This window comes from Enhydra lutris, unplaced genomic scaffold (assembly GCF_002288905.1).
Source record: "Enhydra lutris kenyoni isolate GAN:26980312 unplaced genomic scaffold, ASM228890v2 scaffoldscaffold63, whole genome shotgun sequence".
Taxonomy (NCBI): Eukaryota; Metazoa; Chordata; class Mammalia; order Carnivora; family Mustelidae; genus Enhydra; species Enhydra lutris.
The window spans coordinates 4,653,427-4,679,859 of record NW_019154147.1 but is presented as its reverse complement, the minus strand read 5'-3'; the positions used below and the strand labels follow the sequence as shown (position 1 = coordinate 4,679,859).

At 43.0% G+C, this 26,433-nt stretch overlaps 1 protein-coding gene and 1 pseudogene across 1 annotated transcript in view; one reads left to right on the top strand and one right to left on the bottom strand.

Annotated features, from left to right (window-relative positions):
* Positions 1 to 4,504: 4,504 nt before the first annotated feature.
* LOC111158781 lies at positions 4,505 to 6,668 on the bottom strand (annotated as a pseudogene).
* A 530-nt stretch (positions 6,669 to 7,198) lies between these two features.
* Positions 7,199 to 26,433, top strand: part of LOC111158811 (ankyrin repeat domain 6) — a 188,493-nt gene continuing 169,258 nt past the window's right edge. Inside the window, exon 1 of the mRNA XM_022521080.1 lies at positions 7,199 to 7,244. The gene's annotated coding sequence lies outside the window, so the exon portion shown is untranslated. The remainder of the gene's footprint in view (positions 7,245 to 26,433) is intronic.

Below are 26,433 nucleotides of genomic sequence, written 5' to 3'. Positions count from 1 at the left end.
TTGCACACACACTGGGGCACCTGGCTGGCTCAGTCGGTTAAGTGTCTGCCTTTGGCTCAGGTCATGATCGCAGGGTCCTGGGATTGAGCCCCAAATTGGACGCCCACTCCACAGGTGGCCTGCTTCTCCTTTTCCTTCTGCCTGCCACTCCTCCTGCTTGTGCTCTCTTTTTCTCCCTCTGTCAAACAAATACATAAAATTTTTAAAAAACAACAACAACAACTGTGCACACATTATACCACTGTCAATTTCCTGTTTTTGATGTTGTGCCATAGTATGGAAAATGTAACCATTGGGAGAAACTGGGTGAAGGATACACTGTACCTCTTTATACTATTTTTGCAAATTTTTATGAATCTATAATTATCTCAAAATAAAAATTTTTTTAAAGATATAAAGATTAGACAAGTGCCTGGGTAGCTCAGTGCGTTAAAGCTTCTGCCTTCAGCTCAGATCATGATCTCAGGGTCCTGGGATCGAGCCCTGCATCAGGCTCTCTGATCAGCAGGGAGCCTGCTTCCTCCTCTCTCTCTGCCTGCTTCTCTGCCTACTTGTGATCTCTGTCTGTCAAATAAATAAATAAATAAAATCTCAAAAAGAAAAGATATAAAGATTAGAAATAAAATATTCTTACTTGTAGGTACATAGAAAACTAAAGAACCTACAAGTTCTCAAATTAATAACAGAACTTAGCCATGTTTTTGGATGTAAGTTCAATAAACAAAGATATTTGCATTTTTCTTGATAAGAAAAAGGGTAGAAAATGTGCTTTTAGAGGTAGAGATATCACTTGCAATGGTAAAAAAAAATAATAAATCTCAGATAACGAAAAGTTTTTTTTAAAAAGGTTTTATTTATTTGAGAGAGAGAGAGGGAGAATACAGAGGGAGAGGGAAAGGGAGAAGCAGATTCCCCGCTGAATGGAGAGCTGGACACGGGGCTTGATTCTAGGACCCTGAGATTATGACCTGAGCCTAAGGCAGTTGCTTAACCAACTGAGCCACTCAGGCACCCCAGAAAATGAAAAGTTGTTTTTTTTTTTTTTTTAAAGATTTTATTTATTTATTTGAGAGAGAGACAGTGAGAGAGTGCATGAGCGAGGAGAAGGTCAGAGGGAGAAGCAGACTCCCCATGGAGCTGGGAGCCCAACGTGGGACTCGATCCCGGCAGCTCGGGATCATGACCTGAGCCGAAGGCAGTCGCCCAACCAACTGAGCCACCCAGGCGTCCCTAAAAATGTTTTAAGTCACTAAAATTCTAAGTGAACGGACAGACATGTCAAACCTGTTCATAGATAGGAAGACCCAACAGTGTAAAGATGTTAATTCTCTCCAAATTGCAACAGCAGCAAACAATTTGTTTCTTGCTCCCATTATGTGAGGGCTGCAGACCACCTGTAGCCAGACTGGCTCTGCAGGATTCCACGTGTTTTCTCCTACTGAGATCCCAGCTAAAGAGGCAGCCACTCTTTGTGGCATATTCTCATAGCACAAGGGCAAAAGCTCAAGGTGAGAAAATCAGGGGCAGAGAAGCACTAAAGTACACAACATTTTTAAAGCTTCTGCTCCAACGTGGTGTTGGTCAAGGCAAGTCACACAAGCTCCAAACCAGTGTGGCAGAGGAGTCTACACCACTACAGGAAAGCATGGCAAAGTAGGATGAGAATAAACAATTGTGAATAAACAATGCCACCCACCACATAGATTCTCTGGGATTTCAAATCAAGATCACAAAAATTTCATGGAAGGCGCCTGGCTGGCTCAGGAGAGCATACAACTCTTGATCACCAGGTTGGGAGTTTGAGCCCCACATTTGGCAAAGAGTTACCTTTAAAAATTTTTTTTAATTAAAAAAACGAATTACAAAATTTTCATAGATCCAGACAAGCAAGTCCTAAAATGTCTATGGAAGAGAAAAGAGCTTAAAACACTTGAGATTTCTTTTTCTTTTCATTTTTTTTTAAGATTTTATTTATTTATTTGACAGAGAGAGAATGAGAACAGGAACAGAAGCAGGGGGAGTGGGAGGGGAGAAGCAGGCTTCCCGGTGAGGAGGGAGCCCAACAGGGGGCTCGATCCCAGCACCCTGGGATCATGACCTGAGCCGAAGGCAGATGCTTAACGACTGAGCCACCCAGGTTCCCCAGAATACTGAGATTTCTTATGAAAAAGAAGTAGATCAGGGTAGGATGTCTATGATCAGAAATTACGATTTAGGGGCGCCTGGGTGGCTCAGTGGCTTAAGCCTCTGCCTTCAGCTCAGGTCATGATCTCAGGGTCCTGGGATCGAGCCCCTCATTGGGCTCTCTGCTCAGCAGGGAGCCTGCTTCTCCCTCTCTTTGCCTGCCTCTCTGCCTACTTGTGATCTCTCTCTCTGTTGAATAAATAAATAAAATCTTAAAAAAAACAGAAATAAAGATTTAATAAAAAACTATCAGTTTTCAGGCGGTATGGTACTAGCACAGGAGTAGGCAAATGGAGAAAAAAGAGGAATAGGCAAAGGGAACAAAATAGAGAACCCAAAACAGATTCAAGCATACATGAAAATTCATTATAAGATAGCTTTGGCATTGTAAATGAGAGGAGAAATGAATTTCAGGTGGAATATGTACTTAAATGTGAAAGGCAAAACTTTAAAAACTTTCTAAAAAGATTTTATTATTTATTTATTTTTATTTTTTTAATGATTTTACTTATTTATTTGATAGAGAGAGACAGCAAGAGAGGAAACATAAGCAGGGGGAAAGGGAGAAGGAGAAGCAGGCTCCCCACTCAGGAGGGAGGCCGATGCGGGGCTCAATCCAAGGACCCTGGGATTATGACTACAGCCGAAGTCAGATGCACCAACGACAAGCCTCCCAGGTGCCCCAAGATTTTATTTTTTTAAAGTAATCTCAACACCCAACGTGGAGCTTGAACTCACAATCCCGAGATGAAGAGTGACTTGCTCTACTGACTGAGCCAATCAGGTGCCCCAAAACTTTAAAACTTTTGGAAGAAAATACAGAAGAATATTTGTATACCTCAGGGTCAGGAAGGATTTCTCAAAATACATGAAACAGAGGTGCTGGAGTTGCTCAGATGGTTAAAGGTCTGCTTCCATCATGATCTTCAGATGCTGAGATGGAGCCCCACGGTGGGCTTTCTGCTCAGTGAAGAGTCTGCTTCTCCCTATCCCTCTGCCTCTCCTCTGCTTGTGCTCTCTCTGTCTCTCTCTCTCTCAAATAGATAAATAAAACCTTAAAAAAATACATGAAGTAGAGCAAAACGCAAGACCAATTAACAAAAAAGAGAACAAGAAAAATTATTAAATATTAAAGATATTCAATTGTACTGCTAACTGGAGAAATACAAATCACAACTATAATAAGAAATAATTTCACACACACACAATCCAAAGATGTAGAAGAAGGGGAACTTTAAACACATCGTTGATAGGAATGAAAATTGATACAACTGGTTTAGAAAACAATTTGGTGGGCACCTGGTTGGCTCAGTCAGTCAATTGGCTGGCTCTTGATTTTGGCTTCTGTCATGATCTCAGGGTCATGACCTGGAACCCGGGGTCAGTGCTGAGCGTGGAGCCTGCTTGGGATCCTCTTTCTCCTACTCTCTCTGCCCCTCTCCCTCTCTCTCTGCTCCTCTCCTGCTCACACACTCTCTTGCTCTCAAATAAATAAATCTTGAAAAAAAAAAGAAAGAAAGAAACACTCTGGCATTACCTAGTAATGACTACTGACTACTGACTACCTAGTAGTAGTCAGACTACTGACTACCTAGTAATGACTACTGACTACCTAGTAAATTTGAACACTTACATTCCTTAAAACCCAACAATTCCACTTCTAGATAATCATCCTGAAAACTCTTACACATATGCATCGGGAGAAATATTTGAGTGTTCATAGCAACAGTGTTTGCAACAGCGAAAACTGGAGCCAACCCAATGTCCGAAAGTAGACTAGATAAATAAATTGCGGTATCTTCTTACAATGAAACACTATATAGCAGAGAAATGGAATAGCTGAATCTCAGAAACAGAATCCTGAATGAGAATGGGAAGAGTGCAGGATGATTCCTTTTTTTTTTTTTTTTTTTTTTTTTGAGATTCATTTATTTATTTTAGTGAGAGAGAGAGAGAGAGAGAGTGCCTGCTGCATACTTGAACAGGGGTAAGAGTGTGGGGGAGGGGAGGACAGAAGGAAAGAATCTCCAGCAGACTCCCCGCTGAGTGCAGAGTCCTGCATGGGGCTCAATCTCACAATCCTAAAATCATGACCTGAGCTGAAGTCAAGAGTTGGCCACTTAACTGACTGAGCCACCTAGGCTCTCCCAGATTGCTTCCATTTACAAAAAGTCCAAAACTAGGCAAAACTGTACAATGTTGTGTTTAGGGATACATTTATTTGTGATAAGAGAGTTATTAATACACACAGGCAACTTTTTTTGGTTGTCAAATGATCCTTCATTGAAATATTTCCTTTGAAATGTTTCCCCTGAAGTTCTTAACCAGCTGGGCATTTCACTGCACCGCTATTGATGTCGTCTACAATATCACGAGGGTGGCGGCCATCAACATTGCAGCCAACAGACCAGGCCGTCTCTAGGATCTCTTTAATGATTCCAGAGAGTTCTCTGGCTAAGGATCAATGCTGCATATGCTGGGAAATGTTGACAGTCTCATCAGATTTGGTATGTCCACTGTGCTTAATGTTTTTCTGCTTCTTTCTGTCTCTTGGAAGTTCCCTGAAGGCTCTGATAATTGGGGCAGAGGCAGAAGGTGCTAGTTCAATCTGGGCCGGTGTGTTCTGAATATTCAGTTTCACTGTAATCCTCAGATCTTTCAATTACTGGTGCCAGACTCTTTTGGAGACTGACCCAAGGGTTCAATCTCAGGGGCCAGGTCAGACATGGCACCAACTTCTCTGCCAGTGTACCTTAGGTATACAACCTCGGTCTTGTTGGGGATCAAAAGTAGGTGGGATGGTGGGCACAGCTGCTGTCAGAGGAACCTGCATTCGGGATGACTGAAGTGAGTTGCACCTTCACCTGCTCCAAGCTGAAAACCGAAAAAGATAATACAGAATTTAGTATGGTGGTTTCCTCTAGAGGAGAAGGCGGATATGATCACGGAGAGGCCCATGGAAGTTTCCCTGGGTAGAAGCCTTAGCAAGGGTAGTTTCAGGGAGTGGCGGGGTTATAAGCCAGAATGGCGGGCTGAAGGACAAATTGAAGCTAACGGCACGAACGACAGCTAGTGCAGTCAACTCATGAAAGAAATGTTGCTGGACGCCAGAGCAGATTAGATTCTCAGAAAGCAGGGAAACGATCACTGGCAGAACAGACTTCCTTCTCATGAAGCAGAAAGAGGGTGTGGTGAGGTGGATCTGTGAGGCTGGCTTTGACTGAGCTGAATAGAGGTACAAGAAAGAACTGTAGGCTGGGAGCCTTCCTCATATAGAGGGAGGTTCAGAGTCTCTTTTCATTAGTTTTCCAAAGACTGTGCCCCCTCTTGGAGACGAGCAAACAAGATCTCCAAGCAGCTCAGCCTCTGTCTGCTTTGGCTCTCACGAGGCCCCTCTGTCAGGAATTCCCACTAGTCAAAGCCTGGGAACAATTGCGGACCAGTTGGCTTCCAGAAGCATTCACATGTTTTATGGGCCAGCTTTCTGTTCCTTTCAGCAGAATTAATGCATGATTGCTCCGACTGCCCACAAATGTAATTTAAAACTCCATCTCATTTCGACTTTATGGTGATGTTATAAAAGCTTCCCAGAGGAAGTAAGCACTCTTTATCTCTGTATGTTTATTCAAAGGAACGGCTAAGAAAACTCTTTAATCTGGACACATATAAGAAAGAAATGATCAGGTTGAAAAGTCATGCATGTGTATCTTGACTTTGGGGGTTCACCTGTAATTCACTGGGTGAGTTGCCTGGAGAGAAATCCAGAGCTACCAATGGGCAGGGAAAGGAAATGGGTTCTAACAGCTCCAGATGAAGAGTGACAGGGATGGGAACAACCCTGAAGAGGGTCAAAGCACACGCAGGAGAGGTTTCACGCCCTGCCAAGAAAGATTGCTGCCATGGCAATGGGATGGGGAAGTTCTGAAATTGTAGAGGAAAATCCAGCACTCACCCTCTCCTGGCCTGAGTTTGGATCTCTCCGCCTGATGCTCCCTGAAAGAGCGAGGGAGACAAATATATTAAGAAAAAGAAGGAGATCATCACGTTTCTTTACCTACGGAAACCAGGCCCATTTCAAAGCAGATCAGAAAAATCGGCTTCGAAATAAGCTTGTTCCAAACCTTGGTAAGACTGAGACACCTTCCTAGGGTTCCGTGTCCCTCTCCTTCTGTGTTGGGGTGGCAGTTTCCAGTCATGCTTCTTCGGACAGTTGAATGAGGTTCCATTCATTCACACATTCACTTTATTAAGGCTCACTATCTTCAGGGAACTCTTCTAGGTGCTGAAGAAGTAACTGAGAAAAACAGTCAACAACACCGGACCAAGTTAATGGTGTGTATGGTGTGATTTGAATACAGGAGTCAGGAATGCTCAGTGCATTTGTCTGTATCATCTGGGGTGGTTCTGAGAGCTACTTACAAACCAACTCTTTGGAACAGGGGCTTCCTTACCTTTTCCAGCTCTAATGAGTCTGCTTCATTCATCACTGTTGAGCTCCCACGGAGCCATTCCAGTCAAGCGAGCAAAGAACATACTGAAATATCCATTTGGCCACAGGATGAGGGATGGTTTTCTCCCAATTCCCCACTCCCTCCAAGGAACCTCCTGGCCAACCGTGCGCGGAAAAGCTCACCACACCGCAGCCCCTTTCCCTCCCACTCTTCAGAAGGAGGACCCTCCGGCGGACCGGGGAGGGACAGCAGCCCCAGCTGGGAGCGGCCTGCAACCCAGGGACAGCCCCAGGGCCTTCCACCTCCCACAGGCCCCCGCAGTGTCGGGCGCTGGCCGCTGCGGGGCGCTGCGGCCCCACTTTAGGAGCCGCGGGTGGGGCGGGGCCAGGGCCGAGAGAGCTGCGGGCGCGGCGAGCTCCGCCACAGGTAACCTGCGGGAGCCGGGGGCGCAGCCTGGCGAGCGGGCGGCGAGAGGCGCGGCGCTGCGCGGCTCCGAGGCCCAGGGGCCGCCGGAGCCTGCGGGAACCCGTCCCCATCGTCTCCCCTCGCCCCCCACCCTGTCGCCGGCAGCGGTCCCTGCGGCGCGGACGTCCGGCGCTCGAGGGAAAGGTACGGTGCGACCTCGCTGGGTTCCTTCGAGACCCCTCTACATCTGAGGGCCAACGTCCCCCACTCCCGGGGGACCTCCCGGTGTCGGGGATGGGGGCGCTGCTCCCTCGGCGCCCCCAGGTCGCAGACTGCTAGGGGGGAGGACACCCAGAGGGAGCGCGTTGCCCCCTCCCCTGCGGCCTCCGGAAAGCCGGGACCGGAGGTGGGGGGGTCTTCCTGGGGCACCTCTCTGATCGCTTTACTTCACTTGCCTCCCTGGAGTGTAGAACTTTGGGTCGGGGTGGAGAACTTTGTCGTCTTGGCTCGTCCCCCTCCTCTTTCTCCAGTGAGCTCAGAGTTTGAAGAAAGTGGTGGTAGGGGGGCGGGAGTCACCGGGTATTTCTCCCGGATGCGGTGGCTGGGCGTCTGCGGGAGTAAAGGAGGGTCCCTGTTGGTCGCCTTGCGCTCTCCGCCGCCCCTGGGCCTGCGGGTCGGCCTCAGAGGGACGGGGTTCGGCTCGGACGCGCCAGCAGCCTGCGCCCCCCCCCCCCCCACCCCTTACCCCTTTGAGGACTGCCAAGAGGCGCAGACCCGGGAGGGTGGGGGCTGGACTCCCGTCCCGGAGAGGTCCGCCAGGGCTGGAATTAAGCTCTTGGAAGAGTTAGTAAGAGGCATCTCCCAGGGTCGGGGCAGAGGAAGCGAGGCACGTTGGTTTGAGGGCAGACGCCAGTTTACCTACACTCGTCTTGGGGATTTAAGTGCGGTGCTAACGGTAGATTTGGGGAGAGTGAGGGGAAGTGTGGAGCAGTATTTGTGACAGGAGAGGGGCTTGAATTTCATAAAGCTGGTCAAGAATGTTTTCCCTGCGGCACACTGAGATGGCTCAATGGTGGAGATCTGCTTTGGGGTTCTGAGATTGTGTCTCGATTCCACCACTTGTTAGGTGTGTGACTTTGGAAACTCCATTTCTTTTTTCTTCCCTTACTTTCTTCCTTCCTTCTGCTAGTCAAATGAATCAGTAGGAGCGGAGAAGGAAAGAAGAAATCTGTAACTGGCTGCGATCAATTAATTGTAAACCACTGCACTTGGACCAGCCTGGAAAACCCATTTCATTAAACTTCGTTTTTAAAACTGTAAACTGGGTGTATTATATATAATTGGGTAGTACTGTGGAGATTAAATGAAATGTAAGTTAAATGCTTGGCATGGTGCTCTTGAATGTTAGGTATTCTTTTTGTGAACCTGTTGGAGGAGGATATTCATCCGTGTTTAGGTCATGTCTATTAGGCCAATGTCAGTGGAAAGAACTTGGCAATGAAGACAAGTGCACCTGGATCCACAGTAGTACACAAGTACACCGATTGTCTCTGAGGAGATATTTCCCACCCCTTGAAGAGCAATAGCAACCTGTTGTTCTTGCATGTAGGAGGTGCAACCGTACATGTTTAACTTCCTTCTGCCATCCCTAGCAGGTGCTTAGCATATGGCAAATGAATTTTTTTTTTAATTAGGGACATGAATTAAAATTGGAAGAGTTTTCTACCCTTTTGGTCATGAGTGGGGAGGGGAGAGTTGCAGAGGGTGAAGAAGAGTAAGACACCATAAAACACCTAGCTGCACATTGTTGGAAGGTAGGAACCAAGGGGGATAAAAAAATGCTCATTTAATGGGGCCTCTGGCTGGCTCAGTCAGTGGAGCATGTGACTCTTGATCTCAGGGTTGTGAGTTCGAGTCCATGTTGGGTGTAGAGTTTACTTAAAAAATACACATATAAATATATATTTATATATATATAGGGGTACTTGGCTGGCTTAGTTGGAAGAACATGCAACTCTTGATCTCAGGGTTGTGCATTGGAACCCTACACTGGGTAGAGACTACTTAAATAAAAACATATATATATATATATATATATATATATATATATATATTTATATAAAGAGAAAAATATAATATTAAGAGAACTTTTAATTTGTTAACTCCATGTTTTTTGGTGATTGTACCAAAAATTAACCTAATTTCCCATTTAAACCTGTCACCCTCTCCAGAGCCCTCTGGCTAAGCATTTACTCCCAAGTAGAGGCTGATGGCTAGTGATTCAACTCAGCTTAGAGACAATGCATAGTCACCCTGGTGGCCCTACCACATAGAAATTATGGTGTCCCTATCCCTACAGTGAAGTATCAAACTATACTTCCGGTGTAAAGAATAAGAATAGAACCCATACACCTAAGTACTCATCACCCAGCTGAAGAACTAGAGCATCTCCAGCACCTTGGAGCCCGCCCTCCCCGCCCCCGGTATCTCTCCCCACGACATTCCAGCCCTACTTCTGCCTGGAAGGAAGCACTGGTTAGATTTGTGTTAATTTTTTTTCCTTGCTTTTCACACGTCATGTGCTACATAAAAAGCTCTGTGAAAGGGAAGTTTCCAAACAAGCGTTTTCACAATAACCTGGAGCATTCTTATTGAACTTAAAAGCAGGATATTGAGAGTGGGATGCAAACCACAAAAAAAGCTGACAGTCTCTGGGAGTACTGGGGAGGTGGTAGTCTGTCTTTCAAGGTTTTCCCCAGGTTTCCTTGGCACAGGCTCTGCGGGTGTGTTCTGTCTGTACAGGGGAGGCTCAGTCTCTTCCAACATAGCTTGGAGGCTATAATTTTTAAAAGCTTTGCTTGAGTCCCTAAGAATGAGAAAAACAGTAATTTGTGTACATATGTTTGAGAAATTTTTTTAAAAATACAAATTATCCAGGGGAACATTGTGTGGGATTTGAAGGATTAAGCTGACAGAGAGCAACCTTTAAAAATGGTATTAACCCAAATTCTTCTTTTCCTGGTTATTACGTTTGCATTTTGGACTTTGTGACTTTTGCAGGGTCACACAGCTCTCCTTGGAGAATCTTGCGTAACTTTGTCACTTCTTGATTAAGGCAAAAGATTCCTAAACTTGGTTCATGGCTCCCTTAGTATCTTAGTAATTTTTTCACAGTGCCTGTAGTTTTAAGTAGTTCGTCCTAGTTGGGTTCAAACAACCTATTAAGTATTAATGTCCTAACAACATAGAAGCTATTAAAAAAAAAATTGGGGCACCTGAGTGACTCAGTCGTTGGGCGTCTGCCTTTGGCTGAGGTCATGATCCCAGGGTCCTGGGATCCAGCCCTGCATCGATCGCCCGGGAGCATACTTTTCTTCTCCCACACCCCCTGCCTGTGTTCCTGCTCCTGCTAGCTCTCTCTCTGTCAAATAAGTAAATAAAATCTTTAAAAAAAATACACATAAGCTGGGAGAAAAAATATTGTTATATCATTCTTAAATAACCCCAATCACAAGCAGGATATGTGTGCCCGTACTAATTCCTAAATCTTGGGAATAGATTGGGTAGCACCGCTCTCATTTCCTGTTCCACATTGACTTCTCTGTAGTACTTGCTTTCTATCACGGCACCCACTGAAAACCCAGGTTTTGCAAAGATGTGTACAATGTCATCGATAGGAGCATAAAGTGTCCTGACATTGCAACTGAATTCTGGTTGGTAGGTTCAGCATTTTCCAACATGCTGAATACACTGTTTCCCTCAAACTTTGAAATATCCTGAAGTTGCCCTTGTGAATTTGCTGCAGTATCCAGAGTGCCTTGGTGCTCAGTTTGGGCATTGTTGGTTTAAGGTAAAACCTTCTTCTGGGGAGAGAGCAGTTATTAAAGAAGGGGTCAGTCTGCCTGAAGTAGCCCCAGGTTAAGCTACTGTGTGGAGTGGGCTAAATCTTGGTTTTTCCTCCACATAAGATGGGATGGGTCATTAAAAGGATTAAACTAGATAATGTACACAAAAGCATCTGTAAAGGGCCTGGAATATAACAGTCTCAAGAAATGATGCTCTTTTATGATTGTTAAATAGTACTAAATAGTCCCGTAATAGGTACATATATCATAGTCCCTATTTAAGAATAGCCAGTGGCGGGGGTGGGGAGGGGGGAAGAGGGCTTAAAACCTCAATCCTAGCAAATAAATTATGAAGTAGTTGGTTCATAATATAAAATGCCTTATCGTTTTTCAAACAGCAAATTCTGGTGTGCCATCGTGGTACATTTTTGACTTGCAGACCTATGTTTGGAACGTTCATTTTCATTTGCCAACATGTGCCCAGGTTTGAGGAGAAAGTCGTAAGTGATTGGAGGGAGAAGGCCTGAACTTGGATCCGTAGATTTCTGATTTCAGGAGGGAAGTACTTTGTCTTAGGTCTTGGGAAGTTTGGACCTGGGTTTGTAGGGCCCAGGGCAGGCTGCCCCCAAATGGTATAAAGACTGTTTCCAGTTAAGAGTAATAGAGGGGCGCCTGGGGCGCCTGGGTGGCTCAGTGGGTTAAGCCTCTGCCTTTGGCTCAGGTCATTATCTCAGGGTCCTGGGATCCAGCCCCGCATCGGCCTCTCTGCTCAGCAGGGAGCCTGCTTCCCCCTCTCTTTGCCTGCCTCTCTGCCTACTTGTGATTTCTGTCTGTCAAATAAATAAATAAAATCTTAAAAAAAAAAAAAAGAGTACTAGAAACCCAGCAGATGCAGCAAAGGTGCTCAGCTTCCCCATAACTGCCTAAATTTACAACTGGAAAGGTCAGACTGCAACAGGAAGAGAAGTATTAACAGAGGTCCCCTTTAGGAACTCATCTGCATAATGGAACATCTTGTTTTTCCAAACATCTCCTTTTACCTTCTGGCTCATGAATTTTCTTCCCTTTGGCCCCTACCTTTTTCCTTAGCTCCTATAAGCTTCAGATTGCCTTGTTTGAGTCCCTAAGTCTTTGGAATCTCTTATCTGTGTGGATTCCCCCTAAGTATGCCTATTACATTTTATTTTCTCCTGTTAACCTGTCTCTTGTCAATTTGATTCTAAGTCCAGCTAGAAGGAACACAGGGCAGAGGAAGTTCTTCCTCCCTGGCCCGTTACAAACCTGGAGATATTTCGAGTAGTTTAATTTTTACATGTGCTTACAGCATAGAGAGGCAGATACTCTTTCCAGATGAAATAGTTTTATTAAACTTATTAGCATCCCATGCCAATTCCTGTCCATTAGTAAGTGGTACTTACTAATCCTCCAAAGAAAGGCTGACTTGAATAAAGATGTCACACATGGCTGTCATGGTGTATTTTGGGAAAGAGACCTTTACTCCCGTGTCCTGTTCATTTTTCAGACCCTAAGCCTAAGTTAGAAGCTGGTGATACTTTGACAATCTGTGAGAAGACAATCAATAGTGATATTTATAGTGTATAAACATATAGTATACCAAAAGTGATATTTATAGTGTAGTTTTTTTATTTTTATGGTTGCTCATTTCTGTCATTTATCGTTGAGCAACCTGTACAGAACCGTAGGTGATGATGCTTCCAAGTTGACATAAATACTACTGGATACAATTTTTATTTGTTCTAATTCCTTTTTTTTTTTTTTTTTTTTATTTATTTATTTGACAGAGAGAGATCACAAGTAGACGGAGAGGCAGGCAGAGAGAGAGAGAGAGGAGGAAGCAGGCTTCCTGCCGAGCAGAGAGCCCGATGTGGGACTCGATCCCAGGACTCTGAGATCATGACCTGAGCCGAAGGCAGTGGCTTAACCCACTGAGCCACCCAGGCGCCCCCCTTTTTTTTTTTTTAAAGTCAGCTCTATGCCCAATGTGGAGCTTGCACCTCAGGACCCCGAGGTCAAGACTTGCATGCTTTGCCGACTGAGCCAGCCAGGCACCCCTAGTTCCTAAGGTTGAGGGCTTTTAATTTCTTTGTAAAATTTGGGGGATGTATGTGTGTGGGAGAAACTATTTTGATTCTTCTTAACTAATTGTTCTCTCTCTCTCTCTCTCTTTTTTTTTTTCCATTTGATGCCTGATGTGGGAAACAAAGGCAAAAGAAAAAAATTAAATTTCCTTACTATTTCCAGCCCATTGACAAGTCCTTAAAACAGGCAGAGTGGGGGCACCTGGGTGGCTCAGTGGGTTAAAGCCTCTGCCTTCGGCTCAGGTCGTGATCTTAGGATCCTGGGATCGAGCCCCGCATCGGGCTCTCTGCTCAGCAGTGAGCCTGCTTCCCCCTCTCTCTGCCTGCCTCTCTGCCTATTTGTGATCTCTCTCTCTCTGTCAAATAAATAAATAAAATCTTTAAAAAAAAAAAAAAAAGGCAGAGTGACCTCCCACTGGGAGCTCAGCTACCTGGATGTTAACATTTTGCTGAGGGCAAAAGGCCATCTTAGCCCCACCCTCTCAGGATCCTGTGAGTCTACCTTAAACACATAGAAATTCCTTTGGAAGCTCCCTTTATCTCTTACATTCTCCCCTTCCCTCCAGATACATCTTGAGAATCATCCTTCAAGCATTTGCCCACTGATACACATCTGAAGGGTCTCAGGACTGAGGGTTTACTAACAACAATAAATGACCTTCCCGAACAATGGCCGGCCCCCTCAGGTCCTAGAAACCTTCTTTCCAAAACACCTTGGAGGTTTGTTCTGTCCCTAACTCCCTGTCAACCTGAAAGTATATAATTGCCACCCTCACAACCCCAGTGCAGCTCTTTCTGCCCGTGGGTCCAAGCTCCCGTGCTTTTATAAAATCACCTTTTTGCACCAAAGATGTCTCAAGAATTCTTTCTTGGCTGTTGGCTCCAGACCCCAGCAACACTCTAAAAACCACATCAATGCCCACATACTTGTCAGCATCATTTTCATTTAACAGAATTTCTCTCTCTCGCTCTCTCTCTCTCGCTCTCTATTTTTTTTTTTTTTTTTTTAAAGAAGGGATGCCTAGGTGGCTCAGTTGGTTAAACATCTGATTCTTGATTTTAGCTCTGGTCCTGAGATTGAGCCAATGGGCTCAATGCTCCATGCTCAGTGGGGAGTCTGCTTCAGATTCTTTCTCTCGCTCTGCCCTTCCCCTCCCACCGTGTGTGCGCGCTTTCTCTCAAATAATTTTTTTAAATAAAAAAAGAAATAAGATTTTCAAATCTTTCCCTGGGTTGGTTTGATTATATTTAATACCCAATATCTTAAGGTTTTAGGGTACAAAGTAGAAAACTACATTATGGATAATAAAACTAATTAGAATGAATTGTTTTTCCTTTTGTTGTCTCTTACTCTTTTACTGAAAAGAAAATGGAGGGGCGCCTGGCTGGACCATTGTATAGAGCATGCAACTCTGGATCTCAGTGTTGTGTTTGAGCCCCACATTAGGTGTAGAGATTACTTAAAAAAATTAAAAGAAGATTGAAAATTAGAAAGTTTGGGCATCTATTTAACTATTAGAATTCAGTGTTCTGGGGTGCCTGGGTGGCTCAGTGGGTTAAAGCCTCTGCCTTCGGCTCGGGTCATGATCCCAGGGTCCTGGGATAGAGCCCCGCATGGGGCTCTCTGCTCAGCAGGGAACCTGCTTCCTCCTCTCTCTGCCTGCCTCTCTGTCTGCTTGTGATCTCTGTCAAATAAATAAATAAAATCTTAAAAAAAAAAAAGAATTCAGTGTTCTTGGGATATGCTTGACATTAGTATTCTTATGAAAAACTAGGAAAGGGCATATAAAGATGAAAACATTTAATTTAAATTTGGGTGCTTGTCGGTAGCTGAATGGACTGAATTCTTATATCACTGACTTGTTCTTGGTATAAGAATGGAGATTATGGGAAATATTTCTACCCATGATGGTAAAAAAAGATTCTTTTTTTAAAAAGTGAATTTAGTGGACTGAACAGTAAATAGTAACCAAGAATGGAGAAGTAGCCCAAAGTAAACTAATCTTAAGCGCTAAACAGGAACAAGCAAGACCTTTTGTTTTAGTTTTTATAAAGGACACCTGCTTTAATAAATCTTCCTAAAATGAATAGATACAATAGAATAAGGTTGATTTTTTTTTTTTTTACAGATATTAAGTAGATGAAAGATGAATATAGAACTTAGTTCTATTGAGGTTGTGACCTTTTCCACATTAGCTTTAGGAATCTTCTCTCATATCATCTGGCTGGGTTAAGTGAGCAGCGGGAGATGGAGGAGCAGATCCTGGGACCTTGGAGACGGTGGGAGAACATTGATGGACATCAGGAAACTGGGGATAGTCCCGGCCACCAACTCACTCTGGAGCTCTAGATACTCTGATTTTCTCAATCTCAGTTTTTTTCTTCACTAAATAAGGGGATCAGACCAAAAATACTTCTTTTTTTTAAATTAAGATTTTATTTATTTATTCAACAGAGAGAGAGCGAGCACATGTAGGGGGAGCAGCAGGCAGAGGGAGAGGGAGAAGCAGGCTCCCCACTGAGCAGGGAGCCTAATGTGGGGCTTGATCCCACATCAGGCTCCCTGGGATCATGACCTGAGACGAAGGCAGACACTTAACAGACTGAGCCACCCAGGCGCGCCCCCAACATACTTCTTGGAAAATGCACAGGTCTGTGAAATTATACATATTCACAGTGGCAACGCTGTTTTCCCATAATTTTAGAGAGAGAAGTCTTCAAGTTGACCTGATGGTTTGTGGAACAAAGGGAACTATTGAGATTGTTAACTTGATGTAACCTGATGATTTCCTTTCAGTATGAACATCAGTAGCTTCCTGTATGGTGTCTTTTTTTCTTTTTTTTTTTTTTAAGATCTTATTTACTTATTTGAGAGAGAGACTGAGAGAGAGAGAGAGAGAGCGCAAGCGAGCATGAGCAGGGCAGAGGGTGAGGGACAAGCAGGCTCTCTTCTGAGCAGGGAGCCCAATATGGGACTCCATCCCGGGACCATGACCTGAGCCGAAGGCAGATGCTTAGGGGACTGAGCCACCCAGGTGCCCCAGGGTGTGGTGTTTTTTAAGAAGTCTGTGTATTCACATTCTACAGTATAAACCAAGAGTGCCATGTTATTCTAAAAGTTGCTTCCAAGTTCAAAAAAAATCATATTCTTATTTCAGTGAGTTAGAATATTCAGTTTCTTTCTTTTTTTTTTTTCCTGCATTTTATTCTAATTCTAGGAGAGTCCCATAGGAATCTGATATACAAGGAAATTTCCTCTAGATGGTGAGTTTTAGAAGGACTGGGATGTTCCCTCCTGCATCTTTATGGGAACTGTAAAGACTCCTTGCAATGAGCATATATTATGTTTACAATCAGAAAAATAGGGGCACCTGGTGGCTCAGTCAGTTAAGCATCAGACTCTTGATCTTAGCTCAGGTCTTGATCTCAGGGTCATGAATTCCAGCCCCTTGTTGGGCTCCATGTTGAGCGTGGAGCCTACATAAAAAACAAAAATAAATAAATCAGGTAAAAATCTTTAAAAATTGGGGCACCTGGGTGGTTCAGTGGGTTAAGTCTCTACCTTCGGCTCAGGTCATGATCTTAGGTTCTTGGAATCGAGCCCCGAATCGGGCTCTCTGCTCAGCAGGAAGCCTGCTTCCCCCTGTCTCTCTGCCTGCCTCTCTGCCTACTTGTGGTCTCTCTGTCAAATAAATAAATAAAATCTTTTTTTTTTAAAGATTTTATTTATTTATTTGACAGAGAGAGATCACAAGTAGGCAGAGTAAGAGGGAGAAGCAGGCTTCCTGCCGAGCAGAGAGCCCGATGTGGGGCTCTATCCCAGGACCCTGAGATCATGACCTGAGCCGAAGGCAGAGGCTTAACCCACTGAGCCATCCAGGTGCCCCAATAAATAAAATCTTAAAAAAAAAAAGTCTTTAAAAACTATGGGGCACCTGGGTGGCTCAGTCAGTTAATCATCTGCCTTCAGCTCAGGTCATGATCTTGGGGTCCTGGGATTGAACCCTGCTTTGGGCTCCCTGAGTAGTTGGGAATATGCTTCTCCCTCTGCCTCTGCCACCCCCTCCTCCTTATGCATGCACTGTCTCTCAAATAAATAAATAAAATCTTTTAAAAAATATATGTATTTAATAAGAGGTGAAATGTGATGATAGGGATGGACCTATTTTATCATGCTTATATGATAGTAATTTTTTATTTTTTAATGTAAGATCTGTGTTGAAGGTAGGGCTTGAACTCACAACCCGGAGATCAAGAGTCACATGCTCTACTGACTGAGTCAGCCAGGCCCCCATAATAGTGACTGGAATTTATTATTAAGGATACAAAAATAAACCAAACCATAAACAATCAACTTGGAAATTTTCAGTTCAGATTTTTCACAAAACAAAGTTATTTCTTTTTCTCTGGCAGAGATAACATGTCTCATGTCAGTTTTAAAACTTTTATTTATTTGTTTGTTTGTTTATTTATTTAACAGAGAGAGAGAGAGATCACAAGTAGGCAGAGAGGCAGGCAGAGAGAGGGGGGGGAAGCAGGCTCCCCGCTGAGCAGAGAGCCCGATTCGGGGCTCAATCCCAAGACCCTGAGACCATGACCTGGTCTGAAGGCAGAGGCCTAACCCACTGAGCCACCCAGGCACCCCGAGTCATAGGCTTTATTGACTGAACCAGCCAGGCATCCCATCCATTTTAATAATTTTTAAGTGTGCTGTTTAGTGACATTAATTACATTCACAGTGTTATGTACACTCATCAACCGTATTAATCTCCAGGACTTTTTCATCATCTGAAACTGCAGCTCTGTATACATTAAACAATAATTCTTCATTCTCCCTCTCCCTGCCATGCCCCAGGCCCTGGTAACCTCTGTTCTACTTTCTGTCTCTGTTAATTTCACTATTCTAGATACCGCATATAGGTGGAATCATACAGTATTTGTTCTTTTCTGATTGGTTTATTTCACTTAATATCTTTGAAGTTCATGTATTATTTTTACAACTTTATATGAGGCCAATATTATATCAAAATAAAGTTTAAAAATAAAAAAATCCCACTGATGGAATCCCAGCACTGGACTGTCTCAAGCACAAAGGTTAGGGATAGTGTAGGATGGCCAGAAAAGCTGAGGAGTGTCATTCCCTTTCTTTCACTTCTCCTTCAATTCCTAGTCAGAGGGGACAAGATGCAAGAAGCAGCAATGTTCTCTCTTGTATAGGCAAGTGTCTGCATTATTTACTAGTGAGTTCTTATACCAACCTGAGGGGCAGCTGTTCAGTCTCTCACTAAAACAGGAATTCTTTTTTTTTTTTTTTTTTTAAGATTTTATTTATTTATTTTACGGAGAGAGGGAATACAAGCAGGGGTAGTGAGAGAGGGAGAAACAGGCTTCCTGCTGAGCAAGGATTCCCAACGTGGGCCTCCATCCCAGGACCCTGGGATCATGACCTGAGCTGAAGGCAGACACTTAATGACTGAGCCACCCAGGTGCCCCTAAAATAGTAATTCTTAACCTGGAGTTTGTCCATGGGCTACGGATGCCTTGAGCTCCCTGAATTTGTGTATAAATATTTAAATGAATGTTCACATGTATATTTGAGAAGAAAGAAGTTCCATAGCTTTCATCAGATTCTCCAGTGGTTCCCTAACCCAAAAATGGTTAATGAGCAATATAAGAAAATATTGTTTACAGAGATGTAGCCACCCCATAACAGGCTCTTTCACTTGGGTATCTAGGCCCCTTTTAGTTTTCTGGTGTGTCATTCCCCCAGAAGGTTCCTTTCTGCTCAAACCTGGAATAAGCCTGAACAGTTCTTTACCCTTAAGAGCCTCTGGCCATTCACCTGGGTCCTCTAACCTCCAGAGTTAACCCATTCCTCAGGGGCTAGAGGAACCCCAGGGTGAACTACTTTGGATTGCCCAGTAGGGGACTTGTGGGATTAAAGTCTTATGCAGGACCCAGCCTCACAACTGCCAAATCTCTCCCTACCTTCCTTAGGCTCTTGAAAATACAAAGGGAAAACTCATGAAGTACTACAAAATGACTGAAATTCAGTAAATTCTGCCTTGGGGAATGTAAATTTAAAGATTGTCTTCTGGTTTACACTTTATGTTTTAAATGTATTATAAATATATTGTAAAATGCCTTCTACCCTGTGTAGTATCCAGTGATTTAGGGAGCTATTGAATCGACATATTGTTATAAGAGATGTTGAATATTAGAATTTATTCAGACTGGTTTGTAGCTCCTATGGATGGATTGCATAAATGGCAAAGATTGTAATTTGCAAGTTTTTCTTATACATACGACTCCTCAGTATTTGAATTTATCTCAGAAACCCTTTTTTTTTTTTAAGATTTTATTTATTTATTTGACAGAGAGAGATCACAAGTAGATGGAGAAGCAGGCAGAGAGAGAGAGAGAGAGAGAGAGAGAGAGAGAGAAGCAGGCTCCCTGCTGAGCAGAGAGCCCGATGCGGGACTCGATCCCAGGACTCTGAGATCATGACCTGAGCCGAAGGCAGCGGCTTAACCCACTGAGCCACCCAGGCGCCCCTCAGAAACCCTTTAATGAATCATATTTATTGACTTTTTTATCCAACTCAAATATATTCTGTTAAGGTAGGCTAAGTGCTCTAGTAACCATCTCCAAATGTCAGTGGCTCGATCCGATAAAAGTTTATTTCTAGCTCATACAAAGTCCAAATCTGTTACGCCTTGTTGGGCAGTTCTCTTGGTTAGCTCTCCTTCATGTGACTCAGGGATGAAGTCTCCTTCCATCTTGTGACGCCACCATCTTCAACATGTAGTCTTCAATGTCACTTTAAGCGGGAAGACAGTACGGAAAGGTATACTAGATTAACTACCTTCCCCTGCAAGTGAAACACATCACTTCTGCTCACATCTTATTGGCTAGAATGAGTCATGTAGCCCCACCTAGATTTAAGGAAGCTGGGAAATATATTCCTTGGCTGGCAATTGTTTATTAGTGATAATTGTTTACTTTGAAAGGGGAATGGAACTCTTTGGTGGGTAAGTAGCCATCTTTTCTACAAATATGCCAGTCTTTTTACCAGTTCAGTGTAACTACCTTCATATAATTTATCTCTTACTTTCCAAACATCTATATATATGTAGTATGTCTTTATAGTGTAAGGTGTGGATGAGACCTCCATACAGGAAGTGATTGTATCATAATTGCCATGTGAATAAATAAAAATGGGAATCAGCCATCTAGATTCATATATTTAATAGGGAACAAAGCATATTTGATTTACTCAAGTCATCCAACCATGTAGAGAACTGTACATTTGAGAAAGACGGAACAGAGGGAGATTAGCAAAGAACAAGAATATGCATGTTTTATTGGCTTCATGAATGTTATCGTAACAGTTTAAAACTACTTCAAGCTGCTGGCAATAAAGTGTGAAACTCTTTTCCTTTTCAAAAAAGGTAGTCTTTGCCATGGAATGTATTACACAATCACAAACGTATGTGTCACTTTTACTTATTTGCTACTAAGGGAATCCTACAATTTCAGTAGTATTTGGACCTATTTGTCTTTTTCGCTTGAAGTAAATTTGTGCTGGGGGCGGGGCACCCTTTGGCTATGTCCAGCACCTAACAGCTATAAATGGAACATACTGAGGGATTAAATGTAAGACCATATGAAAGATTGCAGTACCCGCTTGGAATCATGGAGAAAATGTCCCCCAACTTTAGTAATATACACTAACTATAGTAATGCTTCACTTACCCATTACTAGTTCAGATCGGACTTTTCTACCTAAAGAAACCATCCAAATTAATATTTACCATCTTTTAAGTCCTATTTTTTTATTTTAATTTTTTAAAACATTTTATTTATTTATTTGACACAGAGAGAACACAAGCAGGGGGAGTAGCAGGCAGAGGGGGAGGGAAGCGGAGGGAGAAGGAGAACCAGACTCCCTTGCTGAGCAGGGAGACCGACATAGGGCTCGATCCCAGGATCCTGAGATCATGATCTGAGCCGAGGCAGATGCCCAGAACCCACTGAGCAACCGAGGCGCCCCAGTCCTAGTTTTTTAAAAAGTTACATACATTTCATGGTGCCTATGTTAGAATTAAAGGTGCCCCAGACCAAGGTCAACAAATTATAGCTGTGGACCAAATGTAGCCCACTGCCTCATTTTGTAAAGTTTTAGGAGAGCTTTAGTAGAACTTTGAGTCGAACTCATTCATTTATGTACTATCTTTGGCCGCTCTCACACCACACTGGCAGAGTTGCGTAGTTATCACAGAGACCACATGGTCCACAACACCTAATATATTTCCTGTCTATTCCTTTACAGAAGTTGGCTAACCCCTCACTGGACTTAAAATTAGTATGACTTACTTTGAGAGTAATTCTGTTCCTATTTAGAACTCACTTAATCCCTCTGGCCTATAGTTTTCTCACCATCGGAGTGGGGATAATAAGATCTACCTAATGAAGTAGTTAAAGAAAGTAGTTTTGGGATGCCTGGGTGGCTCAGTGGGTTGGGCATCTGCTTTCCACTCAGATGGTGATCTCAGGGTCCTGGGATCTAGTCCCGTGTTGGGCTCCTTGCTGGGGCAGGGAGCCTACTTCTGCCTCTGCCTGTTCTGACTGTTGCTCCCCCCACCTGTGCTCTCTCTCTCTCTGACATAATAATAAAATCTCTTAAAAAATAGATTAAAAAGAAAGTGGTTTTTAAATAAAATTACCTCAGGCAGGTCACTGAGGTTATCTTCTAGTTAGCTATCTGCTTACCTGTCTTCCAGATAGCTTCCTTAGACCAGTACTTTTTGAACTTATCATGCTGAGAATCATCTGGGAAATCTACTACAATTCAGAGATTACCACCCTTTAGATGGTGATTCGGTAGGACTCGTGAGGTGCCTATTTCACAAGCACCCTGGATTCTGATGTGGGTGGCCTGGACTTGACAGAACTCAGGCCCTTGTGGCAACTTGTCCTTTGGTCGCTAGAAATACTTTCTCGGGCAGCTTAGCTAGATATGTTTCCTGTCTCACCCAGAATTGAAGCCTCGCCTGCTTAATGGGAGAGCTTGCAACCAAAAGGAGAATGCCCTGTGGGGATTAATCATTGGCATTCTGAACACGTGCTGAGAGACCCAGTCAGTGGGCTTGTCCTATAAAATCAAATCATTCACTGCCTGACCTCACCTATAGAGTCATCTGCTGCTTTGCTTCCAAATAGAAATAATGATAGGGAAGTTGGCACGGGGCCTTTAGTGAATGTGACTGGCTTATACTGGAGCTCACTATGCCTCTTGATGCTAAGAGAGAAGAAATTAACACTAACATTAGCATTATGGCCCTGGGTTAGCTCTCTCTTTTAAAAATCAAGATAAAATTGGCGCCTGGATGGCTCAGTTGTTAAGCATCTGCCTTGGGCTCAGGTCATGATCCCAGAGTCCTGGGATCCAGCCCCCATCTTGGGATCCCTGCTCAGCGGGAAGCCCGTTTCTCCCTCTCCCACTCCCCTGCTTGTGTTCCCTCTCTCACTCTGTCTCTCTCTGTCAAATAAATAAATAAAATCTTCAAAGAAACCCCCACCAAACCCCCACAGTTCTAAAAAAAGAAAAAAAAATCAAGTAAGAGTTAATAGCAAAAGGAGTTACCATTAGAGGAAGAACCTAAGTCCTGGTGCTTTAGAAGCTCTTTAAGAACGGATGCTCATTTAATTGTTTATAATTTCCTTAATCTCCAGAACGTATTATCCTGAGTTGGGGATACCTAATGAATGCCTTGCTCACTGAAGCCTTTGTTTCCCTCCATTGTTATTCAGAAACTTAGTAAAGAGCTTCAGAACCAGTCATGAATAGCACCCACATCCCCTGGCCCCTGTTGGGTTTTTATACAGAGAAAAGTAAGACCCCACCAAAAGGCCCCAGAATCAAAAAAAAAAATAAAAACTTGAAGGAAGAGTCAAAAAACCCCACACCTTTAGTACTTAATATGAGTGGAACTATGTTGCTGCTTTCAGAATCACTGCGTTAAAGCTAAGAATCAGATGCCTTTAAACATTTTTTCATTTTTGCTACTCTGCTGAAATAAAGTATGGATGTTTGACTGGGTGTAAGCCAGGGTATTTTGTACTTTGAAATGTAAGTAAAGTGAACACTTTATCATCCAATGAAGGATTTCCAGCTAATTAGATATCTTCCTGCTGGGAGACATCTAGGGAAATTGATTTCAAAGACGTGCTAATAGGGATTTAAAAAAAAATCCTATGTAAGATCATTAAAGGATTCCTTTAAATAATGAGTTCCCTTAGATCAAGGATATTTAACATATGATTAGAATTACTAAAATTCAAAATATGCCCTCTCTTCAGGAGCCCATCCTTGCCAGGAGGTAGGAACACTACTGAGGAACACATTCTTGAAAAGTTGCAAACGAAACAGCCATCTTTTATTGTCACTAACCTGATGACTCTAGATTATTCCCATGCCCCCCTCCAAAAAATGTACAGGTCTAATTTATCTCTAGATACTAGAGTTTCTTTCTTTTTGATTACTAAAGCTTTAACGTAAAGGCCATTTTGAAGAAAATAAAGCTTTTGTCTTAATTTTTAAAAAGTAAGCTCTACCTCCACCATGAGGCTGATTGATTGCAAGAGTCAGTGCTCTACCAACTGAGCTAGCCAGGAGCCTCAGAAAATAAAGCTTACATCTTTAAAAACTAGTTATTATTTTGATATATCAGGTAGTAATTGTCTTAATGCTCAGTGCATTTCCTTTTTTTTCTTTTTAAATCCCAAATTCACTAAAATTAGTGAATGTACATATATTCTTGCTTTGGTATTTAAAGACTCAAAAACATTAATGCTGCGCTTATAATTGACTGGTTGTGTTAAAAGTGACCATGTTTTTTGTGCATCTAAAAGTAGAACGTAAAATATTGTCTGAGGTTTTGCCGCAGGAATTATGTGCAATCTCTTACTATGTCTCTCTGTCCCCAGCCTTTGGAATTCCCTTACTGTCAGGGACATTAACTTCGAATGTAAAAGAATAAATCTTAAAGACTTTTATTATTTGCTCTGAATTTACTAGCCAATTAAGTTGGTTGGAAGTTAACATCTCAGTTATATCAGGTGTTCTTTTTTTAATGTTAGCATGACATCATTATTTTATTATTACTAGGTATTCTTAAAATATTTATTTATTTATTTATTTATTTATATTTATTTATTTGACAGAGAGAGAGAGAGAGCATGAGCAGGGGAGCAGCAGGCAGAAGGAAAGGGAGAAGCAGATTCCTCACTGAGTAGGGAGCCCAATGTGGGACTCGATGCTAGGACTCCAGCATCATGACCTGAGCTGAATGCCAATGCCCAACCAACTGAGCCACGCAGGTGTCCATTACTTAATACTTTTTTTAATTTTTAAAAAGAGTTTATTCTCTAAAACATTTTATTTATTTATTTATTTATTTATTTATTTATTTGAGAGAGCGTGCACAAATGCACATGCATACCAGTAGGGGGCGCAGAGCGAGAGGGAGAGGGAGAGAGCCTCAAGCTGACTCTGTACTGAGTGTGGAGCCCACTGCAGGACTTGATCCCATGTCACTGAAATTATGACCTTTGCCGAAATCATGAGCTGAGCCAAAACCAAGGGCCCCACACTCAACCGACTGAGCCAGGCAGGTGCCCCTTAAGATTTTATTTTTAAGTGATCTGTACACCCACTGTGGGGTCAAACTTAACAACCCCGAGATCAAGAGTTGCGTGCTCAACTGACTGAGCCAGCCACGCTCCCCTTAAATTTTTAAATTGAAGTATGGTTGACGTATATTAGGTTCAGGTATAGAACATAGTGATTTGAGAATTCTGTACATTGCAAATGACTCACCATGGCAGGTAGAGTTACTGTGTGTCACTACGTGCAGTTATTTCAGTGTTATTGGCTATATTCCCCAGTGCTTTACTTTTCTTCCCGTGACATACTTATTTCATATCTGGAAGCTTATACCTCTTACTCCCCTTCACCCATTTTGTCTCAGATCCCCCCTCCACCAGTTTGTTCTGTGTACGAGTCTGTTCCTGCTTTTTTTTTTTGTTTGTCCTAAGGTGTACTTCCTGTTAGTATTAATGAAAGCTCTGTGTAAAGTGAAGGGAAATCATATTCCTCACATCAGTAAGCAGTAGAAGCCATGTAATAATACCTGATGGATTCTGTATGAAAAAAGCAGTGTCAGAGGCTACCAGGGTATTTCAGTGAGGGGGGAAATGTTACTTTACAGTACTACATGTAGAAGGAAAGAGCACGTGCTTATTGTAACCTAATGAGGTATCATCAATCCACAGCAGCATTGCCTCGGCCCCACAGGATAGGGTAAATGGCATCCATTAAGTTTGAGTTTATTGTTGCCCTAAGATCAGAACACAAACTCTTTTAACAATATTCTCAGCAAACCCTAATTTCTCTGCCTGAAAAATAAGAGATAAATTTGAAGGTCAGAGACTCTCTTTCGGCCTCCTTATTTATTTGTCTTTTTCTTTTTGATTAGCATTCAGTAATGTAGCTTCAAACCCCAGGCCTCCATATTCAAACCTGGCTGAATTACCTCTTTTGTGGAAAATAAAGATGTCCTTTAGGAGACGTCTGTTTCATGGGAGACTGGCAGGCTTGAAAGGGAGGAGCGCACACCAGGTTGCCAGGAAGGCCTGGGCTCTGGTTTCAGGTCTGACAGCAGTCTTTGTGCCCTCTGCCAAGTCACTTTCCTGCTTCTGGAGCTTTTCTTTTCTTTTATTTCAGTACAGTGACCATAGGCCTGATGTTTCAGATGGATCCTCATTGACTAAGTCCCCTGATGCCGTGGATTTTAAGTCACGGAAATACTGTTTTAGCTTAACAAATTGTTATAGGGCAAATACCCTTAGGTAAGGGTCAGACGGTCCGGTCAGGAAAGAGAACTCTTCCAGTCACCCCAGAAGCCCCTCCTTGTGTCAGATCTCAGCCATGACTCTGTCCCTCCCTCCCTTCAAAGTGACTCTAGATAGGCCTTGCATGGCAAGTCATGGTCCTATGGGTCCACAAGGGTGATCGTGTGTGCTGAAGCCCTCAGAGGCTCTCTTAGTAATTAGTGAGGGAAATTGCAGTTGTTCTGGGACCTTTAGACATTTGCTTCAACATTAAAAATTCTCTGTTATAATTGTATAGAGAAATTAAAAAACAATAAAATTTGGTATACTGTAATTTAAAACATGAGCAACATTGAGAATTAAGGTTTTATTGCTTTGTAAAAACTTATCAAGAGTAGTTTGGTTTGGGGCACCTGGGTGGCTCAGTCAATTAAGGCCTCTGCCTTCTACTCAGGTTGTGATCTCAGGGTCCAGGGATCGAGCCCCGAGTTGGGCTCTCTGCTCAGCGGAGAGCCTGCTTCTCGCTCTCTCTCTGCCTGCCTCTCTGCCTACTTG